This window comes from Pseudophryne corroboree, chromosome 1, assembly GCF_028390025.1.
Source record: "Pseudophryne corroboree isolate aPseCor3 chromosome 1, aPseCor3.hap2, whole genome shotgun sequence".
Lineage (NCBI taxonomy): Eukaryota > Metazoa > Chordata > Amphibia > Anura > Myobatrachidae > Pseudophryne > Pseudophryne corroboree.
Window position 1 is genome coordinate 1,179,123,650 of NC_086444.1, and position 20,127 is coordinate 1,179,143,776.

At 49.6% G+C, this 20,127-nt stretch overlaps 1 protein-coding gene across 2 annotated transcripts in view; it reads left to right on the forward strand.

Moving 5' to 3' along the window:
• EXOC6B (exocyst complex component 6B) overlaps positions 1–20,127 on the forward strand; it is a 395,920-nt gene that overhangs the window by 98,273 nt on the left and 277,520 nt on the right. The window lies entirely within an intron of this gene.

Consider the following 20,127-nt stretch of genomic DNA (forward strand, 5'->3'; position numbering starts at 1 on the left):
CGGGCTCCCGGCGGCGGTATGCTGAAGACCACCCGGCTGAGGAATACGTGCATGATTAGAGGGTATTAATCCTGGCCCAGCTGGACTATAGTGTCCCTTACTAGCGATCATTCAATTCCTATACAGATTGTTCTCATAATACCCTGTAGCAATAGGTCTTCTACCAATATGCTCTAGTGTTGCTTCCTCTCTGAGTCATCTGTATGATCTTATGGGGGAAGGGGCGGGGCTTCATTTACTGGTGACCCCTCAGGGGCGTTTTTAGAGAGGAGGAGGCCCGTGTTCAGCCTCCTCCGTCGGGCCCCCTCCTCTCTGCCCGGAGCGCCGTAGAGTCTGAGCACTAGAGGGCTCAGACTCTACTGTGCATGCGCAGATCTCCGGGAAAATGGCGCGGCGGCCATTTTCCCTGAGATCTCTCTACTGCGCATGCGCAGAATGCCGTGAAAATGGCCGCTGGGCCATTTTCACTGTGTTCTAGTGGCGCTGCGGATGCCGGCGCTGGACTTAGGAGGGGGTAAGTATTTTACAAATGGGTGCAGTGTGTGCGGTGGGGGCCCCCTCTGGACTCAGGGGCCCGTGTGCACCGCGCACACTGCACCCATTATAGAAACGCCAGTGCGACCCCTTATTGTAGACGTGCATTAGGTCAACAGGGTCAAAAGGCCGACATGACAACGGACGGCACAAGTTTTTCAGGGTTTTTTCATCTTTTTCTTGATTTACGATCCGCGTGGACTACGAGTGGGAATAGTAACCTGCCTGAAGCATGGGCAGCGAAGCAAACCTGATTGTGCTTAGATATGGTTACACATACAAAATGACACCCAAAAAAACGTAAAAAAAAATAAGAATTTACTCACCGGTAATTCTATTTCTCGTAGTCCGTAGTGGATGCTGGGACTCCGTAAGGACCATGGGGAATAGCGGCTCCGCAGGAGACTGGGCACAACTATAAAGAAAGCTTTAGGTCTAACTGGTGTGCACTGGCTCCTCCCACTATGACCCTCCTCCAGACCTCAGTTAGGATACCGTGCCCGGAAGAGCTGACACAATAAGGAAGGATTTTGAATCCCGGGTAAGACTCATACCAGCCACACCAATCACACCGTATAACTCGTGATACTATACCCAGTTAACAGTATGATAACAACTGAGCCTCTCAACAGATGGCTCAACAATAACCCTTTAGTTAGGCAATAACTATATACAAGTATTGCAGACAATCCGCACTTGGGATGGGCGCCCAGCATCCACTACGGACTACGAGAAATAGAATTACCGGTGAGTAAATTCTTATTTTCTCTGACGTCCTAAGTGGATGCTGGGACTCCGTAAGGACCATGGGGATTATACCAAAGCTCCCAAACGGGCGGGAGAGTGCGGATGACTCTGCAGCACCGAATGGGCAAACTCTAGGTCCTCCTCAGCCAGGGTGTCAAACTTGTAGAATTTAGCAAACGTGTTTGACCCCGACCAAGTAGCTGCTCTGCAAAGTTGAAGAGCCGAGACCCCTCGGGCAGCCGCCCAAGAAGAGCCCACCTTCCTCGTGGAATGGGCTTTCACTGATTTAGGATGCGGCAGTACAGCCGCAGAATGTGCAAGCTGAATCGTACTACAGGTCCAGCGAGCAATAGTCTGCTTTGAAGCAGGTGCACCCAACTTGTTGGGCGCATACAGGATAAATAGCGAGTCAGTCTTTCTGACTCCAGCTGTCCTGGAAACATAAATTTTCAGGGCCCTGACTACGTCCAACAACTTGGAAGCCTCCAAGTCTTTTGTAGCCGCAGGCACCACAATAGGTTGGTTCAGATGAAACGCTGATACCACTTTAGGGAGAAACTGGGGACGAGTCCTCAATTCTGCCCTATCCATATGGAAAATCAGATAAGGGCTTTTACATGACAAAGCTGCCAATTCTGATACACGCCTGGCCGAAGCCAAGGCCAGCAACATGACCACTTTCCACGTGAGATATTTCAAATCCACGGTTTTCAGTGGCTCAAACCAATGTGACTTTAGGAAATCCAACACCACGTTGAGATCCCAAGGTGCCACTGGAGGCACAAAAGGGGGCTGAATATGCAGCACTCCCTTAACAAAAGTCTGAACTTCAGGTAGTGAAGCCAGTTCTCTCTGGAAGAAAATCGATAGAGCCGAAATCTGGACCTTAATGGAACCCAATTTAAGGCCCATAGTCACCCCTGACTGTAGGAAGTGCAGGAAACGGCCCAGCTGAAATTCCTCCGTTGGGGCCTTCCTGGCCTTACACCACGCAACATATTTTTGCCATATGCGGTGATAATGGTTTGCGGTTACTTCTTTCCTAGCCTTAATCAGCGTAGGAATGACTTCCTCCGGAATACCCTTTTCCTTCAGGATACGGTGTTCAACCGCCATGCCGTCAAACGCAGCCGCGGTAAGTCTTGGAACAGACAGGGCCCCTGCAGCAGCAGGTCTTGTCTGAGCGGTAGAGGCCATGGGTCCTCTGATATCATTTCTTGAAGTTCCGGGTACCAAGCTCTTCTTGGCCAATCCGGAACAATGAGTATAGTTCGTACTCCTCTTCTCCGTATTATCCTCAGTACCTTTGGTATGAGAGGAAGAGGAGGGAACACATAAACCGACCGGTACACCCACGGTGTCACTAGAGCGTCCACAGCTATCGCCTGCGGGTCTCTTGACCTGGCGCAATACTTTTCTTTTTGTTTAGGCGGGAGGCCATCATGTCCACCTGTGGCCTTTCCCAACGGTTTACAATCATTTGGAAGACTTCTGGATGAAGTCCCCACTCTCCCGGGTGGAGGTCGTGCCTGCTGAGGAAGTCTGCTTCCCAGTTGTCCACTCCCGGAATGAACACTGCTGACATTGCTAACACGTGATTTTCCGCCCATCGGAGAATCCTTGTGGCTTCTGCCATCGCCGTCCTGCTTCTCGTGCCGCCCTGTCGGTTTACATGGGCGACCACCATGATGTTGTCTGACTGGATCAGTACCGGCTGGTTTTGAAGCAGGGGTTTTGCCTGACTTAGGGCATTGTAAATGGCCCTTAGTTCCAGAATATTTATGTGCAGGGAAGTCTCCTGACTTGACCATAGTCCTTGGAAGTTTCTTCCCTGTGTGACTGCCCCCCAGCCTCGAAGGCTGGCATCCGTGGTCACCAGGACCCAGTCCTGTATGCCGAATCTGCGGCCCTCTTGAAGATGAGCACTCTGCAGCCACCACAGCAGAGACACCCTTGTCCTTGGAGACAGGGTTATCAGACGATGCATCTGAAGATGCGATCCGAACCACTTGTCCAACAGGTCCCACTGAAAGGTTCTTGCATGAAACCTGCCGAATGGAATCGCTTCGTAGGAAGCTACCATTTTCCCCAGGATCCGCGTGCAGTGATGCACCGACACCTGTTTTCGTTTTAGGAATCCTCTGACTAGAGATGACAGCTCCTTGGCCTTCTCCTCCGGGAGAAACACTTTTTTCTGTTCTGTGTCCAGAACCATCCCCAGGAACAGTAGACGTGTCGTAGGGACCAGCTGTGACTTTGGAATGTTTAGAATCCAGCCGTGCTGTTGTAGCACTTCCCGAGATAGTGCTACCCCGACCAACAACTGCTCTCTGGACCTCGCCTTTATCAGGAGATCGTCCAAGTATGGGATAATTAAAACTCCCTTCTTTCGAAGGAGTATCATCATTTCGGCCATTACCTTGGTAAAGACCCTCGGAGCCGTGGATAGACCGAACGGCAACGTCTGGAATTGGTAATGACAATCCCTGTACCACAAATCTGAGGTACTCCTGGTGAGGATGGTAAATGGGGACATGCAAGTAAGCATCCTTGATGTCCAGGGATACCATGTAACCCCCCTCGTCCAGGCTTGCAATAACCGCCCTGAGCGATTCCATCTTGAACTTGAATTTTTTTATATATGTGTTCAAGGATTTCAACTTTAAAATGGGTCTAACCGAACTGTCTGGTTTCGGTACCACAAACATTGTGGAATAGTAACCCCTTCCTTGTTGAAGTAGGGGTACCTTTACTATCACCTGTTGTGAATACAGCTTGTGAATTGCCTGTAACATTGCCTCCCTGCCTGAGGGAGTGGTTGGCAAGGCAGATTTGAGGAAACGGCGGGGAGGAGACGTCTCGAATTCCAGCTTGTACCCCTGAGATACTATCTGACAAATCCAGGGATCCACCCGTGAGCGAGCCCACTGAGTGCTGAAATATTTGAGACGGGCCCCCACCGTACCTGGCTCCGCCTGTGGAGCCCCAGCGTCATGCTGTGGACTTAGAGGAAGCGGGGGAGGACTTTTGCTCCTGGGAACTGGCTGTATGCTGCAGCTTCTTTCCCCTACCTCTGCCTCTGGGCAGAAAGGACGCGCCTTTAACCCGCTTGCCCCTATTGGGCCGAAAGGACTGTACCTGATAATACGGTGCTTTCTTTGGTTGTGAGGGAACATGGGGTAAAAATGTAGACTTCCCAGCTGTTGCTGTGGAAACGAGGTCCGAGAGACCATCCCCGAACAACTCCTCACCCTTATAAGGCAGAACTTCCATGTGTCTTTTGGAATCTGCATCTCCTGTCCACTGCCGAGTCCATAACCCTCTCCTGGCAGAAATGGACATTGCACTAATTTTGGATGCCAGCCGGCAAATATCCCTCTGTGCATCCCTCATGTATAAAAGTGCGTCTTTTATATGCTCTACGGTTAGCAATATAGTGTCCCTGTCTAGGGTATCTATATTTTCTGACAGGGAATCTGACCACGCAGCAGCAGCACTGCACATCCATGCTGAAGCAATAGCCGGTCTCAGTATCACACCTGTGTGTGTATATATAGATTTCAGGATAGCCTCCTGCTTTCTGTCAGCAGATTCCTTCAGGGCGGCCGTATCCGGAGACGGTAGTGCCACCTTCTTTGACAAGCGTGTGAGCGCTTTATCCACCCTAGGGGATGTTTCCCAGCGTGACCTATCCTCTGGCGGGAAAGGGTACGCCATTAGTAACCTCTTAGAAATTACCAGCTTTTTATCAGGGGTAGCCCACGCTTCTTCACACACTTCATTTAACTCCTCATATGGAGGAAAAGCTACTGGTAGTTTTTTCTCTCCAAACATAATACCCTTTTTTTGTGGTACCGGGGGTAACATCAGAAATGTGCAACACATTTTTCATTGCCTCAATCATGTAACGTGTGGCCCTACTGGAAGTTACATTAGTCTCATCGTCGTCGACACTGGAGTCAATATCCGTGTCGACATCTGTGTCTGCCATCTGAGGTAGCGGTCGTTTTAGAGCCCCTGATGGCTTTTGAGACGCCTGGGCAGGCACAGGCTGAGAAGCCGGCTGTCCCACATTAGGTATGTCGTCAAACCTTTTATGCAAGGAGTCGACACTGTCGCGTAATTCCTTCCACAGCACCATTCACTCAGGTGTCGACCCCGCAGGGGGTGACATCACATTTACAGGCATCTGCTCCGCCTCCACATAAGCCTCCTCATCAAACATGTCGACACAGCCGTACCGACACACCGCAAACACACAGGGAATGCTCTGACAGAGGACAGGACCCCACAAAGCCCTTTGGGGAGACAGAGAAAGAGTATGCCAGCACACACCAGAGCGCTATATAACACAGGGATCCCACTATAAATGAGTGTTTTCCCTTATAGCTGCTTTTTATATATCAATATATATATATATCTATCCTGCGCCTAAATTTAGTGCCTCCCCTCTCTTTTTTACCCTTCTGTAGTGTTCAGACTGCAGGGGAGAGCCAGGGAGCTTCCTTCCAGCGGAGCTGTGAGGGAAAAATGGCGCCAGTGTGCTGAGGGAGATGGCCCAGCCCCTTTTCCGGCGGACTCCTCCCGCTTTTTCTGGAATACTGGCAGGGGTATTTTTACATCTATATAGCCTCTAGGACTATATATGATGTAGATTTGCCAGCCAAGGTGTCATATATTGCCCTCAGGGCCCCCCCCCAGCGCCCTGCACCCATCAGTGACCGGAGTGTGAGGTGTACATGAGGAGCAATGACGCACAGCTGCAGTGCTGTGCGCTACCTTGGTGAAGACCGAAGCCTTCTGCCGCCGATTTTCCGGACCTCTTCATGCTTCTGGCTCTGTAAGGGGGACGGCGGCGCGGCTCCGGGAACGAACACCAAGGTCGGGTCCTGCGGTCGATCCCTCTGGAGCTAATTGTGTCCAGTAGCCTAAGAAGCCCAAACTACCACCTGTTAGGTAGGTTCGCTTCTTCTCCCCTTAGCCCCTCGCTGCAGTGAGTCTGTTGCCAGCAGATCTCACTGAAAATAAAAAACCTAAATATACTTTCTTTCTAGGAGCTCAGGAGAGCCCCTAGTGTGCATCCAGCTCAGCCGGGCACAAGATTCTAACTGGAGGAGGGTCATAGTGGGATGAGCCAGTGCAGACCAGTTAGACCTAAAGCTTTCTTTATAGTTGTGCCCAGTCTCCTGCGGAGCCGCTATTCCCCATGGTCCTTACGGAGTCCCAGCATCCACTTAGGACGTCAGAGAAACAAACAAAACTTGTCGACCTTTTTACCCTGTCGACCTTATCCACTATCTACTTTTTGCCTGTTGACCTTTTGACCATGTCGAGCATATGGGGATCTACCTAATGACAGTCTCTCTAGACAGTGTAGATCTTCTATACCAGTGATGGGCACCCTCTGGCACTCCAGCTGTTGTTGAACTGCACATCCCAGCAGGCCCTGCTACAGTTTTGCTATTTGGCCATGCTAAAACTGTAGCAGGACATGCTGGGATGTATAGTTCAACGACAGTTGGAGTGACAAAGGTTCCCCATGACTGTTCTATACCATACCCGTGCCACGTATGGTGCTCCTGACGTCACAAGTTATCCTGCACACCTCTATGGAATGTGAGGCAGAACTTGCCGTATTAGAACGGCACATGGAAGTCGTCGCATTGAATTATATCCTGCACCCCTAAATATGGGCAGTAAAAAATTGGCTAATTATCATTGTCTTTTTTTTTTTTTTATTTCATTTTTTTTTTTAAGTCTTTCACAATATTATTTATTGCAGATCAATTCCATTTAGAAATGTTGTTGTTACTTTTGTTGTTTTCATAGGTCTAAAGTACGTTGAGAGATTCTCTAAGCTTTGTGATCCTTTATTGTGCAGGCATTTTGCTGGGTCCTAGATCCTGTGTCCAATGTCTAAGCTGTATTATAAATTAGATAGTCTTGTATGTTCCAGCCAAGGTGGGTCAGTTACAATCTCATCTGGGCCCAGGAGCATCAGTTGGAGACTTCCATTTGTACTGGACCACTAGTGGCGCTTCTAGGTACTGCATACATACTGCCTGGTCAGTGTTAAGGAGCCCACATGCTACCACTGGGCAAATGAATAATGAAGTTAGCTTATAGTTAGATGACCATTAAAGACCCTGGTTGACACTCTCTCTCTTCTAGACTGGTTGAGATTGGTGATTTTCTTGCATATCTGATCACAAGGAGGTTATGGATGAGCTGCCACGTGGTTAGCAGTGCTAGCTGTAATTCATGCAATGCCAGGAGGGTAGTCATGATTCTGAAGCACCGTGCAGAAACGTATTCTCTCTCTGCCCCTCGTTTCCTACTGAGTGCCCACATCAGAGACGTGGCAGAACCAATAATACCCTCCAGTGCTGGGCTGAATTCTCACATACTGTACTGCAATCAATATCCCCTTTCATCTGCGACTGTTTATTTTTAACTCTGGGAATAAACAGGATTAAAGTTGTTATGTCTCTTAATGAGAGGAAGATGGCTTCAGTCATCGGAAACCCCACAAACTCATCCAGACGAAAGCCGTCCAGAAGTTGTTCCCCGTTATCCAAGCCTTCGCCCTCCCTCTTCTGTTTCTCTCTAATTGAAACCAACATCTTATATAATTGAAAACAAAAATACAAGAATCTTTTGTTTCATTACCACCAACAAAAACCTTGTACTGTTCCAGTTGATTTATTTTATTTAGTGTCTTGGATTTTGTTCTGCTGCTAAAGAATTTTTTATTTTTTTCCACGGGGGTCCTAATGGCTTTGGCGGTTTGGCACGTGGACCTAGAACCTCTTTTGCCCCGGTCACTGTATTTGCATTTTGTTTTGATCAAAAGCTAAACATTCCGTGGAGAGATTTTACAGTTTAATGCTGCCAAAAGGATCGCGCTCTGCACCAGTGCACACGCCAGCTCCTAGGTTCTTCCTGTTTGTCACTTTTATGGCCCTGTTTTTCTGTAACAATGAGAAACTTGTTGAGGGTACAAAGGGTCATGCCACATATTGTTAGTCATCTCAAATTAATGTGCTCCATGAGTCAATGATGATTATTTGGGTTTCACTTTACATAAAGGTGTGTTTGACACTAGCATCTTGCTGCATCAGTGTGACAGGAGCCTCATTTCACTACTGTGCTGCTGGAGAACCTGTTCCTTCCACTATATAACTCTACTGCCTCCATTCCCCTGCTCACATCATTTCACTGCTCCTGCCACATGCAGCCCTGTCCTCACTGACACATCACTCATCTCCTGATATACTTTGTGCTGCTGGGGGACCCTGCTCCTTCCACTATATAACTCTCAGTCTGTGGCTTCCTGCTGCCTCCATTCCCCTCCTCACATCATGTCACTGCCCCTGCCACATGCAGCCCTGTCCTCACTGACACATCACTCATCTCCTGATACACTCTGTGCTGCTGGGTACCCTACTCCTTCCTCTATATACTGTAACTCTCAGTCTGTGGCTTCCTGCTGCCTCCATTCCCCTCCTCACATCATGTCACTGCCCCTGCCACATGCAGCCCTGTCCTCACTGACACATCACTCATCTCCTGATATACTCTGTGCTGCTGAGGATCCTGCTCCTTCCACTATATAACTCTCAGCCTGTGGCTTCCTGCTGCCTCCATTCCCCTCCTCACATCATGTTACTGCTCCTGTCAGAACACTGGGAGATCGCAAAGAACACTGGGTGACATCTAAAGATCTGCTGTCCCTACTGGCTAATGTCAGCTTTCATGTGTCCACCATCAGGAAACACTGAATAAGTGTAGTCCACATGGGAGGAAGCCACTACTTCCCAAGGAGAACTCTGCTGCCAATTTAAGGTTTGCCACCTGGATAGGACAGAAGACTCCTGGGTAAACGTTGTTGGTACATGCAAGCACAGAGTAGAACATGCTGGTGTAAGTAAGAAATGTTATGTTAGGAGAAGACAGAAACAGCCTTCCAGCATAAGTACCTCGTCCCAGCCAGGAGACATGGCGGCAGTATCATGGTTGGAGAGTGTTATTTTGTTGCCGTGAGATCAGGACGGCTGCCGTCATTGATGGACTGTACCAGCAAATTGTAATGGACAATGTCAGCGTATCTTTCTGTGCTGCAGCTGCTGTGATGTACTGTAGATGTGGTAGGGAGTGCATGTGCTGTATGACCAGGGTGAAGCAGATTTGTCCGGGGTGTGCATGTGCTGTATGACCAGGGTGAAGCAGAAGTGGCCGCGGTGTGTATGTGCTGTATGACCAGGGTGAAGCAGAAGCGGCTGCGGTGTGTATGTGCTGTATGACCAGGGTGAAGTAGAAGCGGCCTCGGTGTGCATGTGCTGTATGACCAGGGTGAATCAGAAGTGGCCTCGGTGTGCATGTGGTGTATGACCAGGGTGAAGCAGAATTGTCCGGGGCGTGTATGTGCTGTATGACCAGGGTGAAGTAGAAGCGGTGTGTATGTGCTGTATGACCAGGGTGAATCAGAAGTGGCCACGGTGTGCATGTGGTGTAAGACCAGGGTGAAGCAGAATTGTCCGGGGTGTGTATGTGCTGTATGACCAGGGTGAAGTAGAAGCGGTGTGTATGTGCTGTATGACCAGGGTGAATCAGAAGTGGCCACGGTGTGCATGTGGTGTATGACAAGGGTGAAGCAGAATGTCCGCGGTGTGTATGTGCTGTATGACCAGGGTGAAGTAGAAGCAGTGTGTATGTGCTGTATGACCAGGGTGAAGTAGAAGTGGTGTGTATGTGCTGTATGACCAGGGTGAATCAGAAGTGGCCACGGTGTGCATGTGGTGAATGACCAGGGTGAATCAGAAGTGGCCACGGTGTGCATGTGGTGTATGACCAGGGTGAAGTAGAAGTGGCCGTGGTGTGCATGTGCTGTATGACCAGGCTGAAGTAGAAGCGGCTGCGGTATGCATGTGCTGTATGACCAGGGTGAAGCAGAAGTGGCCGCGGTGTGCATGTGCTGTATGACCAGGGTGAAGCAGAAGTGGCCGTGGTGTGCATGTGCTGTATGACTAGGGTGACGTAGAAGCGACCGCGGTGTGCGTGTGCTGTATGACCAGGGTGAAGCAGAAGCGGCCGTGGTGTGCATGTGCTGTATGACCAGGCTGAAGCAGAAGTGGCTGGGGTCTGAATGTGCTGTATGACCAGGGTGAAGTAGAAGTGGCCGTGATGTGCATGTGCTGAATGACCAGGCTGAAGCAGAAGTGGCTGGGGTGTGAATGTGCTGTATGACCAGGCTGAAGCAGAAGTGGCTGGGGTGTGCATGTGCTGTATGACCAGGGTGAAGCAGAAGCGGCCGTGGTGTGTATGTGCTGTATGACCAGGCTGAAGCAGAAGTGGCTGCGGTATGCATGTGCTGTATGACCAGGGTGAAGCAGAAGTGGCCGCAGTGTGCATGTGCTGTATGACTAGGGTGAAGTAGAAGCGACCGCGGTGTGCATGTGCTGTATGACCAGGGTGAAGCAGCCGTGGCCGTGGTGTGGGGATCCGGTCTGAAGTTCGACAATGTTTAGGTCGACAGGGTTTCTATGTCGACAGGTCCAAAGGTCGACTTGATTTTTTTTACATATTTTTTTTCTTGAACTTTTTCATACTTAACGATCCACGTGGACTACGATTGTTACGGTAATCTGCCCAAAGTTCGCTCGCCATGCGAGGAAACACGGAGCACTGATTGGGGTTCCCGGTCACTCTACTAAGAAAACGACACCAAAACCCCCCCCCAAAAAACTCATGTTGACCTGTCAACCTAGCACATGTTGACCTAGCACATGTCGACCTAGTGACTGTCGACCTATAGTGGTCAATCTAAACATTGTCGACCTAGACACTGTCGATCTAATGATCCACACCCGTGGTGTGCATGTGCTGTATGACTAGGGTGAAGTAGAAGTGGCTGGGGTGTGAATGTGCTGTGTGACTAGGGTGAAGTAAAAGCGACCGCGGTGTGTATGTGCTGTATGACCAGGGTGAAGTAGAAGCGGCCGCGGTGTGTTTGTGCTGTATGACTAGGGTGAAGTAGAAGTGGCTGGGGTGTGCATGTGCTGCATGACCAGGGTGAAGTAGAAGCGGCCGCGGTGTGCATGTGCTGTATGACTAGGGTGAAGTAGAAGCGACCGTGGTGTGCATGTGCTGTATGACCAGGGTGAAGTAGAAGCGACCGGGGTGTGTATGTGCTGTATGACCAGGGTGAAGTAGAAGCGGCCGCGGTGTGCATGTGCTGTATGACTAGGGTGAAGTAGAAGCGACCGTGGTGTGCATGTGCTGTATGACCAGGGTGAAGCAGAAGCGGCTGCAGTGTGCATGTGCTGTATGACCAGGGTGAAGCAGAAGTTGCTGGGGTGTGCATGTGCTGTATGACCAAGGTGAAGTAGAAGCGGCTGCAGGGGTGCATGTGCTGTATGACCAGGGTGAAGCAGAAGTGGCCGCGGTGTACATTTGCTGTAGGGCAAGGGTGAAGCAGAAGTGGCTGGGGAGGGCATGTGCTGTATGACCAGGGTGAAGTAGAAGCGGCCGCGGTGTGGGGATCCGGTCTGAAGATCGACACTGTCTAGGTCGACAGGGTTTCTATGTCGACAGGTCAAAAGGTCGACTTGCGGTTTTTTTCACATTTTTTTCTTTTTTTTTTAAAACCGTTTCATACTTAACGATCCAGTGGACTACGATTGTAACGGTAATCTGTGCTGAGCAAAGTGGTAGCGGAGCGAAGCACCTTGCCCGAAGCATGGCGAGCCATGCGAGGGGACACGGAGCACTAATTGGGGTTCCCGGTCACTCTACGAAGAAAACGACACCAAAAAAACTTATGTCACCTATTGACCTGTCGATCTTCCGACCCTGTCGACCTAGTGACTGTCTACCTAAACATTGTCGACCTAGACACTGTCGATCTAATGATCCACACCTGCGGTGTGCATGTGTTGTATGACTAGGGTGAAGCAGAAGTGGCTGGGGTGTGAATGTGCTGTATGACCAGGGTGAAGCAGAAGCGGCCGCGGTGTGCGTTTGCTGTATGACGATGGTGAAGCAGAAGTGGCTGGGGTATGCATGTGTTGTATGACTAGGGTGAAGCAGAAGTGGCTGGGGTGTGCATGTGCTGCATGACCAGGGTGAAGTAGAAGTGGGTGCAGGGGTGCATGTGCTGCATGACCAGGGTGAAGTAGAAGTGGCCGCGGTGTGCATGTGCTGTATGACCAGGGTGAAGCAGAAGTGGGCGCGGTGTGTATGTGTTGTATGACCAGGGTGAAGCAGAAGTGGCCTTGGTGTGTATGTGCTGTATGACCAGGGTAAAGTAGAAGCGGCCGCTGTGTGCATGTGCTATATGACCAGGGTGAAGCAGAAGTGGCTGGGGTGTGCATGTGCTGTGTGACCAGGGTGAAGCAGACGTGGCTGGGGTGTGCATGTGCTGTGTATGACCAGGGTGAAGTAGAAGCGGCCACGGTGAGCTTGTGCTGTATGACCAGGGTGAAGCAGAAGCGATGTGCTGTTTGACCAGGGTGAAGCAGAAGCGGCCTCAGTGTCCATGTGCTGTATGACCAGGGTGAAGCAGAAGTGGCTGGGGTGTGCATGTGCTGTATGACCAGGGTGAAGTAGAAGCGGCCACGGTGAGCTTGTGCTGTATGACCAGGGTGAAGCAGAAGCGGTGTGCATGTGCTGTTTGACCAGGGTGAAGCAGAAGCGGCATCAGTGTCCATGTGCTGTATGACCAGGGTGAAATAGAAGCGGCCGCGGTGTGCATGTGCTGTATGACTAGGGTGAAGTAGAAGCGACCGTGGTGTGCATGTGCTGTATGACCAGGGTGAAGCAGAAGCGACTGCGGTGTGCATGTGCTGTATGACCAGGGTGAAGCAGAAGTTGCTGGGGTGTGCATGTGCTGTATGACCAGGGTGAAGCAGAAGTTGCTGGGGTGTGCATGTGCTGTATGACCAAGGTGAAGTAGAAGCGGCTGCAGGGGTGCATGTGCTGTATGACCAGGGTGAAGCAGAAGTGGCCGCGGTGTACATTTGCTGTATGACCAGGGTGAAGCAGAAGTAGCCTTGGTGTGTATGTGCTGTTTGACCAAGGTGAAGTAGAAGCGGCCGCGGTGTGTATGTGCTGTATGACCACTGTGAAGCAGAAGCGGTGTGCATGTGTTTGACCAGGGTGAAGTAGAAGCTGCCGCGGTGTGTATGTGCTGTATGACCAGGGTGAAGTAGAAGCTGCCGCGGTGTGTATGTGCTGTATGACCAGGGTGAAGTAGAAGCGGTGTGTATGTGCTGTATGACAAGGGTGAAGTAGAAGCGGCTGCGGTGTGTATGTGCTGTATGACCAGGGTGAAGTAGAAGCGGTGTGTATGTGCTTTATGACCAGGGTGAAGTAGAAGCGGTGTGTATGTGCTGTATGACCAGAGTGAAGTAGAAGCGGCTGCGCTGTGTATGTGCTGTATGACCAGGGTGAAGTAGAAGCGGCTGCGGTGTGTATGTGCTATATGACCAGGGTGAAGTAGAAGCGGCCGCGGTGTGTATGTGCTGTATGACCAGGGTGAAGTAGAAGCGGTGTGTATGTGCTGTATGACCAGGGTGAAGTAGAAGCGGTGTGTATGTGCTGTATGACTAGGGTGAAGTAGAAGCGGCTGCGGTGTGTATGTGCTGTATGACCAGGGTGAAGTAGAAGCGGCTGCGGTGTGTATGTGCTGTATGACCAGGGTGAAGTAGAAGCGGCTGCGGTGTGTATGTGCTGTATGACCAGGGTGAAGTAGAAGCGGCTGCGGTGTGTATGTGCTGTATGACCAGGGTGAAGTAGAAGCGGCTGCGGTGTGTATGTGCTGTATGACCAGGATGAAGTAGAAGAGGCTGCGGTGTGTATGTGCTGTATGACCAGGGTGAAGTAGAAGCGGTGTGTATGTGCTGTATGACTAGGGTGAAGTAGAAGCGGCTGCGGTGTGTATGTGCTGTATGACCAGGGTGAAGTAGAAGCGGCTGCGGTGTGTATGTGCTGTATGACCAGGGTGAAGTAGAAGCGGCTGCGGTGTGTATGTGCTGTATGACCAGGGTGAAGTAGAAGCGGCCTTGGTGTGTATGTGCTGTATGACCAGGGTAAAGTAGAAGCGGCCGCTGTGTGCATGTGCTATATGACCAGGGTGAAGCAGAAGTGGCTGGGGTGTGCATGTGCTGTGTGACCAGGGTGAAGCAGACGTGGCTGGGTTGTGCATGTGCTGTATGACCAGGGTGAAGCAGAAGCGGCCTCAGTGTCCATGTGCTGTATGACCAGGGTGAAGCAGAAGTGGCTGGGGTGTGCATGTGCTGTGTATGACCAGGGTGAAGTAGAAGCGGCCACGGTGAGCTTGTGCTGTATGACCAGGGTGAAGCAGAAGCGATGTGCTGTTTGACCAGGGTGAAGCAGAAGCGGCCTCAGTGTCCATGTGCTGTATGACCAGGGTGAAGCAGAAGTGGCTGGGGTGTGCATGTGCTGTATGACCAGGGTGAAGTAGAAGCGGCCACAGTGAGCTTGTGCTGTATGACCAGGGTGAAGCAGAAGCGGTGTGCATGTGCTGTTTGACCAGGGTGAAGCAGAAGCGGCATCAGTGTTCATGTGCTGTATGACCAGGGTGAAATAGAAGCGGCTGCGGTGTGCATGTGCTGTATGACTAGGGTGAAGTAGAAGTGACCGTGGTGTGCATGTGCTGTATGACCAGGGTGAAGCAGAAGCGACTGCGGTGTGCATGTGCTGTATGACCAGGGTGAAGCAGAAGTTGCTGGGGTGTGCATGTGCTGTATGACCAGGGTGAAGCAGAAGTTGCTGGGGTGTGCATGTGCTGTATGACCAAGGTGAAGTAGAAGCGGCCGCGGTGTGTATGTGCTGTATGACCACTGTGAAGCAGAAGCGGTGTGCATGTGTTTGACCAGGGTGAAGTAGAAGCGGCTGCGGTGTGTATGTGCTGTATGACCAGGGTGAAGTAGAAGCGGTGTGTATGTGCTGTATGACCAGGGTGAAGTAGAAGCGGCTGCGGTGTGTATGTGCTGTATGACCAGGGTGAAGTAGAAGCGGTGTGTATGTGCTGTATGACCAGGGTGAAGCAGAAGTGGCCGCGGTGTACATTTGCTGTATGACCAGGGTGAAGCAGAAGTAGCCTTGGTGTGTATGTGCTGTTTGACCAAGGTGAAGTAGAAGCGGCCGCGGTGTGTATGTGCTGTATGACCACTGTGAAGCAGAAGCGGTGTGCATGTGTTTGACCAGGGTGAAGTAGAAGCGGCTGCGGTGTGTATGTGCTGTATGACCAGGGTGAAGTAGAAGCGGTGTGTATGTGCTGTATGACCAGGGTGAAGTAGAAGCGGCTGCGGTGTGTATGTGCTGTATGACCAGGGTGAAGTAGAAGCGGTGTGTATGTGCTGTATGACCAGGGTGAAGTAGAAGCGGCTGCGGTGTGTATGTGCTGTATGACCAGGGTGAAGTAGAAGCTGCCGCGGTGTGTATGTGCTGTATGACCAGGGTGAAGTAGAAGCTGCCGCGGTGTGTATGTGCTGTATGACCAGGGTGAAGTAGAAGCGGTGTGTATGTGCTGTATGACAAGGGTGAAGTAGAAGCGGTGTGTATGTGCTGTATGACCAGGGTGAAGTAGAAGCGGTGTGTATGTGCTGTATGACCAGAGTGAAGTAGAAGCGGCTGCGCTGTGTATGTGCTGTATGACCAGGGTGAAGTAGAAGCGGCTGCGGTGTGTATGTGCTATATGACCAGGGTGAAGTAGAAGCGGCCGCGGTGTGTATGTGCTGTATGACCAGGGTGAAGTAGAAGCGGTGTGTATGTGCTGTATGACCAGGGTGAAGTAGAAGCGGTGTGTATGTGCTGTATGACTAGGGTGAAGTAGAAGCGGCTGCGGTGTGTATGTGCTGTATGACCAGGGTGAAGTAGAAGCGGCTGCGGTGTGTATGTGCTGTATGACCAGGGTGAAGTAGAAGCGGCTGCGGTGTGTATGTGCTGTATGACCAGGATGAAGTAGAAGAGGCTGCGGTGTGTATGTGCTGTATGACCAGGGTGAAGTAGAAGCGGTGTGTATGTGCTGTATGACCAGGGTGAAGTAGAAGCGGCTGCGGTGTGTATGTGCTGTATGACCAGGGTGAAGTAGAAGCGGCTGCGGTGTGTATGTGCTGTATGACCAGGGTGAAGTAGAAGCGGCTGCGGTGTGTATGTGCTGTATGACCAGGGTGAAGTAGAAGCGGCTGCGGTGTGTATGTGCTGTATGACCAGGATGAAGTAGAAGAGGCTGCGGTGTGTATGTGCTGTATGACCAGGGTGAAGTAGAAGCGGTGTGTATGTGCTGTATGACTAGGGTGAAGTAGAAGCGGCTGCGGTGTGTATGTGCTGTATGACCAGGGTGAAGTAGAAGCTGCCGCTGTGCACACTTGGTGCGTGACCTGTGTATGACTCTGCCTTTGATGGGGAATGTGGAAAACACTGTATTCTCCTGTGGGCTGAGTTGCACAATGTGTAATGTAATGCAGGAGCCGGGCTCCTCTCATTCTCATGTCATGGACGCTGTACTGAGGTTTCTACACTTAATGCTGAATTCTTGTCACTGAGCCGGGCAGTAAAATATTCTGCTGGAAATGAGAAAATAATTCCCTTGAACTGAAGTGCTGAGCATCTATGTGTGGAGGGCTGACATGTAATAGGGAGAGAGACACTCAGAATTCCAGCATGTTTATTTACTGCACAAAGCACAGATTTACACACAGGGTATTCTGTGGCGCTCCAGCTGCTGTAGAACTACACATCCCAGCATGCCCTGTCACAGTTTCTGCATGATCTACCAGAAAAACTATAGCAGAGGTGCGCTGGGATGAGTAGTACCTGAGGACAGAGAACATAGGAATTTATCCATCCATCCATCCATCCATCCATCCATCCATCCATCCATCCATCCATCCATCCATCCATCCATCCATCCATCCCTCCCTCCCTCCCTCCCTCCCTCCCTCCCTAATAATATTCTATTAGGAGAGAGATTTATTTATGTATTAACAGTTTCTTATATATTCCGTTGGGTTTTACAATTGGAACAACAATTATAAAACAAAACTGGGCAATATCAGTCATAGGAGGTTATTCAATTGTAGTCGGAAAGACGGCAGTTTCCGACTTTTTTAGGACGGAAAGTGTTCCGGAACTATTCAATCCTTTCCGACAAGTTGGCAATTCCGGAAAAGCCCGCCGAAAGTCCTGCATTTGTGAATGGGAGCGAATAATGGGGAAAATGTATTAAACCTGGATAAGTGAAAAAGCAGTGATAAGTAGATAACACACCAGCCAATCATTAGAGGTTTGGAAAATGACAGGAGCTGATTGGCTGGTGTGTTATCACCTTCCACTTATCACTGGTTTATCACTTCTCCATGCTTAATACATCTGCCCTAACGAGTGTGGATGAGAGACGCAGATCTTGTGAAGGGCGGAGAGGTCGGGATATATTTTGAGATGAGTGAAGAGATGTACATTGGAGCAGTTTGGTTAATGGCCTTGTGTGTGAGTAGAAGTATTTTATATTGAATACAGTAGAATACAGGTAACCAGTGGAGGGACTGACTGGCTGGATCTGCCTATATACTCGCATACAAACGTGGAGAGCTATATGCAGGTCTCTCAGATAAAAGGTATATAACAGCAGGATTTTAGTACCAATACCACAAGCTCATATATCCTAAAATTTAACCCGACTCCATTGTGGTGGAAAGTGGTGACACAGCCGCTGCGGTGGGTCACTATGACCCGGGTATATTTAATGCCTGTTATTTTAGTTTTAAGGCTGATTTTAGATTATTATTAGATTATTTTTATAAAATAAAATGATTTTGTTATGGGGCCCACAAAGTTCTGGGTATGACCCTGGAGAGTAGGTCATACTGTGTAAATGTACTGAATCCGCAATTTGACAATTACTGTACGTCTTTTTGAGGCATGAATGGTTATGGTGTGGAGTACAGTGTACTATTGCGGAGAATAGAATACACTGAGAATACACAACCATTTGCTGGTATATTGAAAGCACCCTGTTGAAATGACTCGGGTCGAGCCGGTATGTCAACCCCGGTAGCGAGCAGGGTTGCATGCAGGTTCAACTTGGCTCACGGGGCGGTATGAACGGGTGTCCCACATTCACGCCATAGGAAGAGTCGGCACTTGGCGCCGCTATCTGCACCAACCTGGTAATAAGCTGGGTTGTGTCACCAGTCTGAAAGGGGTCTCAGACATGTTGCTTACGGGTACACATAATACTGGTTGCGACTCTACAGTGCAGGGATTACAGATTCCCTTTTCCTTTAGTGTTTTGGTCTATTTGTATATACGCATGAATCAGTGGGTATATGTATATACGCATGAATCAGCGGGTAGCACCAACAGAATACATTCAGGTATGAATGCAATAACACCCTGTTTGTGATGCGTATCTGTACGTTTCCTTATCAGAAATATGTATTTACATTATTCTTGGAGCAATATCTCCTTCCATTGTCTATAATGCCACAGGTTGCCTACCCCTGAGGCAGAAAGTCATTCTCTGCTATGTGTGCAGAGACGGATCATCCTGGGAAAGTGCGCCACGCAGACAAAGCGTTCAGCCTTTTAACGTTACATACATGTAACTAGGTGTGTATGTGCTGCTCAGCCTATGTGCACAGTGTTCTGTATATACAGTATATAGCTTCTGTTACTGACATCTGAGCAGGGGAGAACCTGAAGCTCAGGAGGAGAGTAATGAATGATATGGAGAAACGCGGAGTGAGGTTTTACCAGATTGTGTGACAGAGCGCAGGAAATAGAACACGTTCCGCTACACCATGGTATGTTCCAGCGTTCGTTTTTTTTTAAAATAAACCATCCATGTGCACTGCACCCGCGTTTGTCCATAGGGAACAATGATATTCCGTCTCTCCTACGCTCACCTGCCCTATTGCATAGCCTCTTGCCTCAGCTTTTTAATATCTCCAGCACCCTAGTGATAAATGCGTTCCCCTGTCTGTGACGTAACTTAAAACATTTATTTTAATAACTGTGAACTAAATGTCCTTGGGCTGTGTCCATTACAGTTGATTGAAACTTTTACTAGGAAATGTATTTTATATGTAATGTGAATCTGTACTTCTATAGGCAGTTTGCGGCTCCCTTAACTTTTTGAGCTTGTGACGGAAAATCGAGTTTGTTTAATTTGCCAGCAGGTGGCGCTGGAATGACGTTCACTGCTGTACAGTTTACCCTGCTGCGTAAAGGCTGAGAATATCTACTACAGCTATTGTTCTATTTGTATTTATTTGCAATAATAGAGGTTAAGTTCTTTTTTTTTTATTGGAATGTAATTTATTTTTTATTTTTTAAATGACTGCGATTGTTATTGAAATGCTGAGAGATCCGTGAGTTCAAGTCTTAAGGTGATAAATTAAGCGATAAATTAAACGACATGGCTCATTTTGTCCCATCCCGAGCGACGTCTTTTAATTTATTGTGTGTATGCCGCCGCCAAGCAATACACGGCCCCACGGGTCATTAATGACCCTCGCTGTCGGCCGTGCATGCAGCTCAATTTGGACTGTCGTCAAAAAACTACTTGCCCAGCCGCAGCGTGACGTCACTGAGCGATATGGTCGTCATACTGCTCAATGTGTACGCACTGCCGCCGACCGCCCCGGCCCAGGGGTGGAAACACTAGGAGACGTCGCTCATAGAGCACATCGCCTAGTGTGTACCCACCTTTAATGTCTTCCATGCTTTTCACTTCCGTCTGTGCAGCAACGTGTTTTGTAGACTATGGCCATGTTATAAGGTGCAGAAGTGTGTTTACTTCCTACTAGAAATAGAGTATGA